Genomic DNA, 8301 nt, shown 5'->3' with positions numbered 1-8301 from the left:
AATTTATTTGACAATTATTATTATTTTTAAGGGATTGCTTGCATGTTCAATTTCATACTTTTATATCTTATTTACCATGCATGCCATGTGTTTGTGAAAAAGCCTATATAGCCCTATGCACTTTTCTACATTACTTTATTCTACTATTCAATGCTTGCTTTTCACAAATTCTCCTTATTATTATATTAATTGAATTTAATTGTCAATACAAACGTGATGGTTTGTTATAAAGTATTGCTTGGTCTATGCTACTCATGCCCTTTGCCAGCATGCCAATAAACAACTTGCATTCATTTGTCTTTATATGCACTAGCTATTTTCCATTGTTGGCTTCTCACACGTACTCGCGAGCATGTGATAATGTCAGCATATCTTAATGTGCATCCATCACCCTCTTATATCTCTTTAAATTTAATTTTCTTTCTCTTCCCTTCTTTCAGGATGGCCACCAAGAAAGGAAAGGAGAAAGCAACTTCCAAACCACCAGCAAGAAGAGGAACTAAAAGAGCATTAGTGGCAGAGCCTTCTTCAACCGCCGTCAAGCCCTCAACAAAAAGAGTTAAGCGGATAATAAAGGTTGACAAAAAGGAGAAAGCCTTTCCAGCAAAGGACACTGCGCGATTTCCCAATCGCTACTGTGAGCAGATGTTCCCTATCATGGCAGAAAGAAATTATAACAATGAATACCTTCTTATCCTCCCGTCCAATATTGCCACCTTTGTTGAGCCGCAAATTGAGCGAAGACAATGGGGTTTCCTACGGAGACAGCCAAGGCAGGTCAATCTTTCTTGGGTAGTTGAGTTCTACTCCAACTTCTACATGCCGACCTGCAGTCTGTTTATGTTCGGCAGAAGCAAGTCCCCATCACAGAAGAGGCCATTCAGCAAGCTCTGAGTCTTCCCCCTATTCCAGCAGGAATGGACGCTTTTCAAGTAGCCACCTTTCAGCGTCAGAGATACCAATTCGACTGGGACTCCGTTCTCGGAGTCATCGCATTACCTGGCAGCCGTTGGATCTACAGATACCACCGTACCTGCCCTAAGGGAATCTTGGCTTCAGCACTTACCTAGGAGGCTCGCGTATGGGCGCAGATCATGTCCCATTACGTCTTTCCGAGCACTCATGAGTCCTCCTTCATTGCAGACATGGCTGTTCTACTATGGTGCATCCTTACAGACCAACCTCTGAATCTCTCAAGACATATCCGGCATGCTATGGAACACGTACAAATTGCGAGCAACTTACCTTTCCCCGTCTTGGTCTCAGATATTGTCTCAGCAGCCGGAGTCTCCTACAGAGCTGGGGACACCAAAGCCGTGCTTCCACGGAATGATCAGTATGTCCCTAACGGGAAATACCTCAGACTCTCAGCAGCCACTACAAGCCTTCCTACAGCTCCAGTTGAAGATAATCCTTCTTCAACACCACAAGCATCTACAACTGAGAAATTACTCCAGCAGATAATCAAACGGTTGGATCGGCAAGAACAGAAAGCAAAGATGAGAGAGCGCCGATTCAAACACCTCAAGGAGCTACTCAAGGGACACTTCAAAGACTCAGACACCCCAGACTCCACTTCCTTTACAAGCACAGGGAGCCATGACGGCCCCGACTGTAGAGATACTGCTACCAGCCCACCCCTGTTCCTGACAGATGGCACCGAGGACGGTGCAAAGTCTTAAGTATGGGGAGGTCGGTCAGTACCTGACTTCCGGAGGTAATTTCTCTTCTCTAGCACCAATAATTAGGATATTTTAGTTAGATTTTCCTTCCTTTATAGAATAGAATAAATTGCATAGTTCATGTGAAAATATAAGAATGAAAAATCTATGTGCATTGATAAGCTTTATTTATTTAAAAAAAATGAAAAATCAATAAATAAGGGGACAAAATTACCCCAATGTTAAATTCAGAATTCAAAGATCAGTGCACATATAATAGAACCAAAATATAAGTTAATACATGAGTATGGATTGAAAAAGGGAATTCTGGGTAGCTAGGTATGAACTTTAAAGATTACATTAAGTGTATACAAGTTATGTTAGAGCTTGGGTTAATTAAAGATTCAATTTATTAGCTCACTTGACCAAATATACACCCCTACCTATACCTTAGCCCCACTACAACCTTGAAAAGACCTCATGATGTTTGCATTGGTATATTAACTATTGTTGATTGGTTAGGAGAAGAACAAAAGTTAGAAAGTATGATTAGAGAAGGATAGAGTGACCACCCTATACACTAGAGATTAGAGCGTACATACATTATCAGTGAGGGTTCAATACTTGAATTTTCAAATTCCCTGCTTTCATGAGCTATCTTCTCGCATTTTTATCCATTTTATTGTGTAATGATAAAATTAGTGAAATTTGAATTGTAATTGTTTTGAAGAGCTTATTTACTTTTGATCAAGTAGACAAGAATCATATAGTTGCATTTATATATATATATATATATGGGTTTGCATTGCATTTCATGAGTTTCCACATGTTCATACTTATTTCCTTATCTCCTTCAATTAAGCATGAGGACATGCTGATGTTTAAGTGTTGGGAGGTTGATAAACCACTATTTTATGATTTATATTGTGTTTAATTGTGTGGTTTTATCATGATCCTTACCCACTTATTCATTAAATTAGCATGCATTTAGATTTCCTTCCTGAATTTATTACATGTTTGAAAACTGCTTCCTAGAGACTTTAATTATTTATTTTTAATTCTCCTCTATTCTATTCGATGCCGTGATCTGTGTGTTAAGTGTTTTAGACTTTACAGGGCATAAATGAGTTGGAGATTGGAAAGGAAGCTAGCAAAAATGGAAGGAACACAAGAATTTGAGGAGATAACCAGCGAAAAGTGACGCGGTCGCATGGCTCACGCGGTAGCATGGACGACGCGAACGCATGGCAAGGAAAAGCGCGAATGACGCGTCTGCATGGATGACGCGATCGCATGACATGTGCGATCTGCATAATCTGCAGAATTCATTGGGGACGATTTTGAACCCTATTTCGACCCAGTTTTCGGCCCGGAACAGCAGACTAGAGTCAGAGAACATGCAGAAACAAATAACATATTCATTCAGAGACAGTTTTAGACCTAGTTTTACTCTCTTAGGTTTTTCTCTCTAGGTTTTAGAATTTTAATTTTCAATTGGTCTTAGCATTGGAACATTGAGAAGAGTTATTTCCTCATCAAGACTTCGTCATTCTAGTTCATTTTTTCAACTTGATTTCATTCTTCCATATCCTTTGCTTTGTTCAATTTTGTCATTTAGATACTTTTATGATTATTTAATGCAAGGATTATTTCTTTTTAATTCAATTTCAATTCCAATAATTATGTCTTCTTTTAATCCCCTTTCATGTGTTATGGATTTATTATTTACAATGCGTGAGTAGTTTCTTTACTTGATGGGGAGTTGATTAAAAGGAACTCGTGAGTTGGAAGGATTGAAGGAAAAATTTGTAATTGGGTTAAATGTTGGATTGCTATCCTGTCACCAACGCCAATCCCTTTGAACTAAGTGGGTTGCAACTTGTGAACAGATCTGGCATTCCAACTTGTTTGACTTTCCCTTACCTAGTAAAGGATAACCAAACAGAACAACCATTAATTATAAATTAATCTTACAATCACTCCATCAATAGTAGAAATTCCAACCGATCAACTCCCACTCAAGGCTTTTATTCATATTATTTAAATTTCTTCAATTTACATTCCAATTTACTTAGCTCAACTTCTTGGAACATCTGATTAATAAGATAGCACACTTTTCTGCAACTCGTTGGGAGACGACCTGGGACTTAAAACTCCCAGTAATTTTTAATTCAAACTCTCTGTGACATACTTCTAAATTGATAGGCAGATTTTCGGTGAGTTAAGAACTATACTTGCAACGTAACCATTTTAATAATTTTTAATTCACCAGCTTCTGCGTCTCATCAAGCACCTCCGGCATGTGTTGCTTCCTTGGAAGCTCACTCAACATGTGGTCAAGCAAAAAGCAAGCCACAGTGGCTCTATCCACTGCTGAAGCTGAATATATTTCTGCATCTGCATGTTGTTCACAATTAATTTGGTTAAAAACGCAGTTGGAAGATTACAAATTAAAGATCAATAGTATACTCTTATTTTGTGATAATATGAGTACTATAAATATTTCTAAAAATCCTGTTCTGCACTCAAGAACCAAGCACATTAAAATTAAATATCACTTTATTAGGAAACATGTGCAAAAGGATACTATTGATATTCAATTTGTAAAATTTGAAGATCAACTTGCTGACATTTTTACAAAATCCCTATGTGAAGACAGACTCTACTCTTTGAGAAAAAGTTTGGGAATGATAGAATTAAACTCTGTTGATAACTTGTGAAATTTTTTATTCTGTTCAGTTTTGTCTTGTAGGAAAGCACGAGATAAAAATCAGGATGTGTTGAAAGGGCTATGATCAAGGGGGAGACTGCGCAGATTTTAATTCTTTTGGGTCCCACCAAATCTCTTTGACCCCACTCTGACCGTTTTGTTAGATTCTCCTTGTGTAAATCACAATCTCTTTTATTGTCTCATCAAATCTTATTGAAAGAGGATATTGTCAAATCAAATCTTTTCCTTTCCTCATCCCTTAATTCTAGGAGCTAACCTTTTAGTTTTTGATTTGAAAATCTTTCTTTGTTGACAATCGCACATAACCCTCTCTCTCTCCATTTCAACTTAATGGTCATTAACTACCTAATCTTCTCTCTCCACTCAGCATTTAATACTCCCTGTTGCTGCTACTACTGCTGAATGCTCTGTTATTTTACTCTCTGTATATTTGATGTTTTGTTATGTTTCATTGATTTGTTGTCCTGTTTTGTTTTGCTTTGATCTGGCTCTGTTTTGAGCATTTTATGGATTAATTTCGACTTGAACTTTGATTATCATTGATAAATTTATTTGCTCAAATGCATGTGTGATATGGAATTTTATTAAGGTGTTTTGAAAAACATTGTCTTGTGAAAATATGATTCAGTCTTAAAGGATCAAAATCCTTGAAATTTTCATCTTTTAGGAATTCTTTTGTACACAGTTTTAGCTTTTTTGTTTTGATATTGTACTTGGATACTTTGGACCATTGTGTTTTGGTGGAAAACAAATATTTTGCTGTTTAGTATGTTGTTTTCATTTATTTTGCAGGACCCATTGATGACAAAAGAGGGAGAAAAAGATGGAAAATTGAAAGAACAGAGGCTGAAATTATTTTTGATTCATGATCACCCCTGTACATAAACTCTATATTCCAATGATTATGATCTGTTTTGTTGAAATGCTTGCTGTATTTGGAATAATTCTTTTTGAATTGTTGAAATATTTGTTGTGATTGGAACTTGGTTGTGACTTGATAATCTCTTTAAGCTTTGATACATTGATATATTCCTTATGCTCTGATATGATTCTGTTTAGATGAAAATGTTTTTTTTACTATAAACTGATAATTTTTGCTCTGATATGATGGCTGGAAAATGTTGTTCACTTAATCAAATTATTTGGAAATTATCAATTGTTTTTCATGTACTATGTACTCAAAGCATTTTTTATTGTTATTGAGCAGAAAATTATTTATATGATAACAAATGAGTTTTGTTTATCACTTTACTTCTGCTCATAAATCAAGTCATTCAACATCTCAAATTCCATATATTGAATAACATAGTTGCCTTAGACTTGATAAAATTGTTACAGAAAATGTTTCCCTTGAAAAAATGGCATATATCTAGGGGGAGCTAGGTATCACTTGAAATGAGGAGGAATCCTAATCTACAAAAGGGAGTACTCTAATCTTTAATTTCTTTCCATTTTAATTTTTAATAATGTTTGTCATCAAGGGGGAGATTGATGAGTTTGGAAAACTCAAAATTAAATTAATGATGATCAAACATTATTAAAACAATTAATCACAAAATTATTAATTTGATCTTCATAGTTACAATTGCTAAATTAATAATTTTGTTGTGCAGATTTGTGTTGGGCCGAAAAGAAAAAAAATAACAAGCCAAATGAGATGCTAATTTTCAGCCTTGGTGTTAAATTATTGTGATTATGGTGGCTGAAATAAAGTTTTGTTAATTGGGCCAATATCTTGGTAAACAAGCCCAGTAAAATTAGCCTTGTGCAAGAAAATATTTATGATATATGGCTGAATTATTATTACACAAGTTGGGCCAAAATTGATTACTATTAGCCCAAAATCCTCTTTAAAGAGATCTACTAGCTTGGTCCAAATTGAAAAAATGAGAAAGAGGGAAACATGCATGCTTCCACGGATACCACCTCTTTCATTTGGTGGAATTCAAATTTTATCAAGTGGAGTTAATGCAGACGTTGAAAATAGGAAAGAGAAAGTGAAAAAGTGATTTGATTGTCTTAAGTGTGTTACACATTTCTAGGCATGGGTATCCAGAAATTTAATTCACTTCATTTCTCTCTCTTAATTCAACTAAAAGCATTTCAATTTCTCTCTTCTCTCTCTTCTTTCTTCAAGCTTCCGGTCATTTCACAGAAGAAATATGGAAGCTAAAGCAAGCTACCAGAAAGAAGAAGAAGCTAGTAGCAAGACCATTACAATGATGGCAAAAAAAAGAAAACTAAAAGTATGCTGTGGCTAAGATTCTCATCACTTATGGTAAGATTTAGTGAAGAGATCTTGACTTCTCCATACCCAAAAATGGAAGAGAAGATCTCAGTCAGAAAAGAAGATCCTTGGAGGGATGGCTTGACTCTGATTCTGCTCAACCACCACAGGAGGTAGCTACAGTGGCTACGTGATGGAAGAGGCAGAGATTGGAGCAAATAAAACTGTCATCATCAAGCATGCATCAAGGGCAAAAAATCCATCTTGGAGAGTAAGGCAAGAATGGAGGGCTCGGATTGATGAAAATTGGTGACCAAGGAAGGACTAGAGGTAATTGCATGTTGGGTTTTGTATTGGTTATCTCTTCTCTCTCTCTGGCCGAACCTGTTCTGGTTTGAAGAAGAAGAAGATTAGCTTGGTTTGTTTGGTTTCAACCGTGGAGGCTTCCCCCTATATATAAGGGTGAACAGCCAGGGCTTGAAGTAAGGAGTGAGAATGCAAGGCACAGAGTTCTCATAGCTACCTAAGCTAACAGAAGTTCTTCTCCTTCAATGTTCTTCATTTTGTAATTTTTCTGTTTAATTTTGTCTGTCTTGAATCTCATGAAAAAAGGCAAACAGTGAGGTTTGTAAGAAAAAGCCATAGAGCGGAAAAGGCAGAGAGTGCAAAATTAAAAAAAAAAAGTCATAGATGTCCTTAAAGGTCCTTTGTACATCTGTGTTTTGTTTCATGATTTTGTGGGAATCCCCTTGTAAGTTGGGTTAGCACTTAGCAGTTGGAAAACTTGGCAGTGACCAAGTCAAGTTCAAGATTGGGTTTTAGATTCTGGACTTATCCCAGATAGGAAGGGTTGTTCCTAAGGAGAATTGGTGCTTGTAATCAAGAATGATTATAGTGAAATTCCATCATCTTTGTGATGGAGACTGGATGTAGGCTGCACTGCACTTAGCAGCTGAATCAGGATATATCTGGGTGTAATTTTCTCTCTCTTCTACTCCATTTCTGTTTCTGCTGAACAGGAGATAAAACTGAAAAATATCTCGTGCTAATCGACGAGACAAAAAAGAAAAGTCTCGTGACTGGGTACAAGACAAAAGAAAAAGTCTCGTGGCTGGCTACGAGACAAAAAGGCAAAAAGTCTCTAGAAGTTGTATCAAAAACCAACAAATAATACCAGTGACGGACCCAGAAAATTTTAGGAGTGGGGGCAAAAAAAAATATACTATTAAATAAATTTTGTTAAATATTATTAATTATATGGAGATATAAAAATTAAAAAGAGTTAGTGAACACTTTTATTCTTAAAATACTATTTATTATATATAATTTATAAAAAAATATGTTTTTATTTCTAAAATTTAAACTTAAAACATTTTAATTAAATTATAAATAATTTTTCATCATAACTAATTTTATTCTTATGTATTTTTATATACATTTAATAATAAAAGACTGAATCAATTGGCACGTTAGCGCCTATTAATACACTAGCATTTATAATTTGAAACTATAATTGTATATAAATACCATAAAAAATAAACCTATATATGAAAAATATGTTTATATCAAATAATAAAAACTTAATTTACAATTATTTTTCTTTCTTTCTTTTTGAAATAATTAATTTTTTATATATTTTTTAATTTAATTTTGATATACTATTAGATTAATAAATTTATACA

Source organism: Arachis ipaensis, chromosome B06 (assembly GCF_000816755.2).
Source record: "Arachis ipaensis cultivar K30076 chromosome B06, Araip1.1, whole genome shotgun sequence".
Taxonomy (NCBI): Eukaryota; Viridiplantae; Streptophyta; class Magnoliopsida; order Fabales; family Fabaceae; genus Arachis; species Arachis ipaensis.
This window is presented reverse-complemented; position numbering follows the sequence as displayed.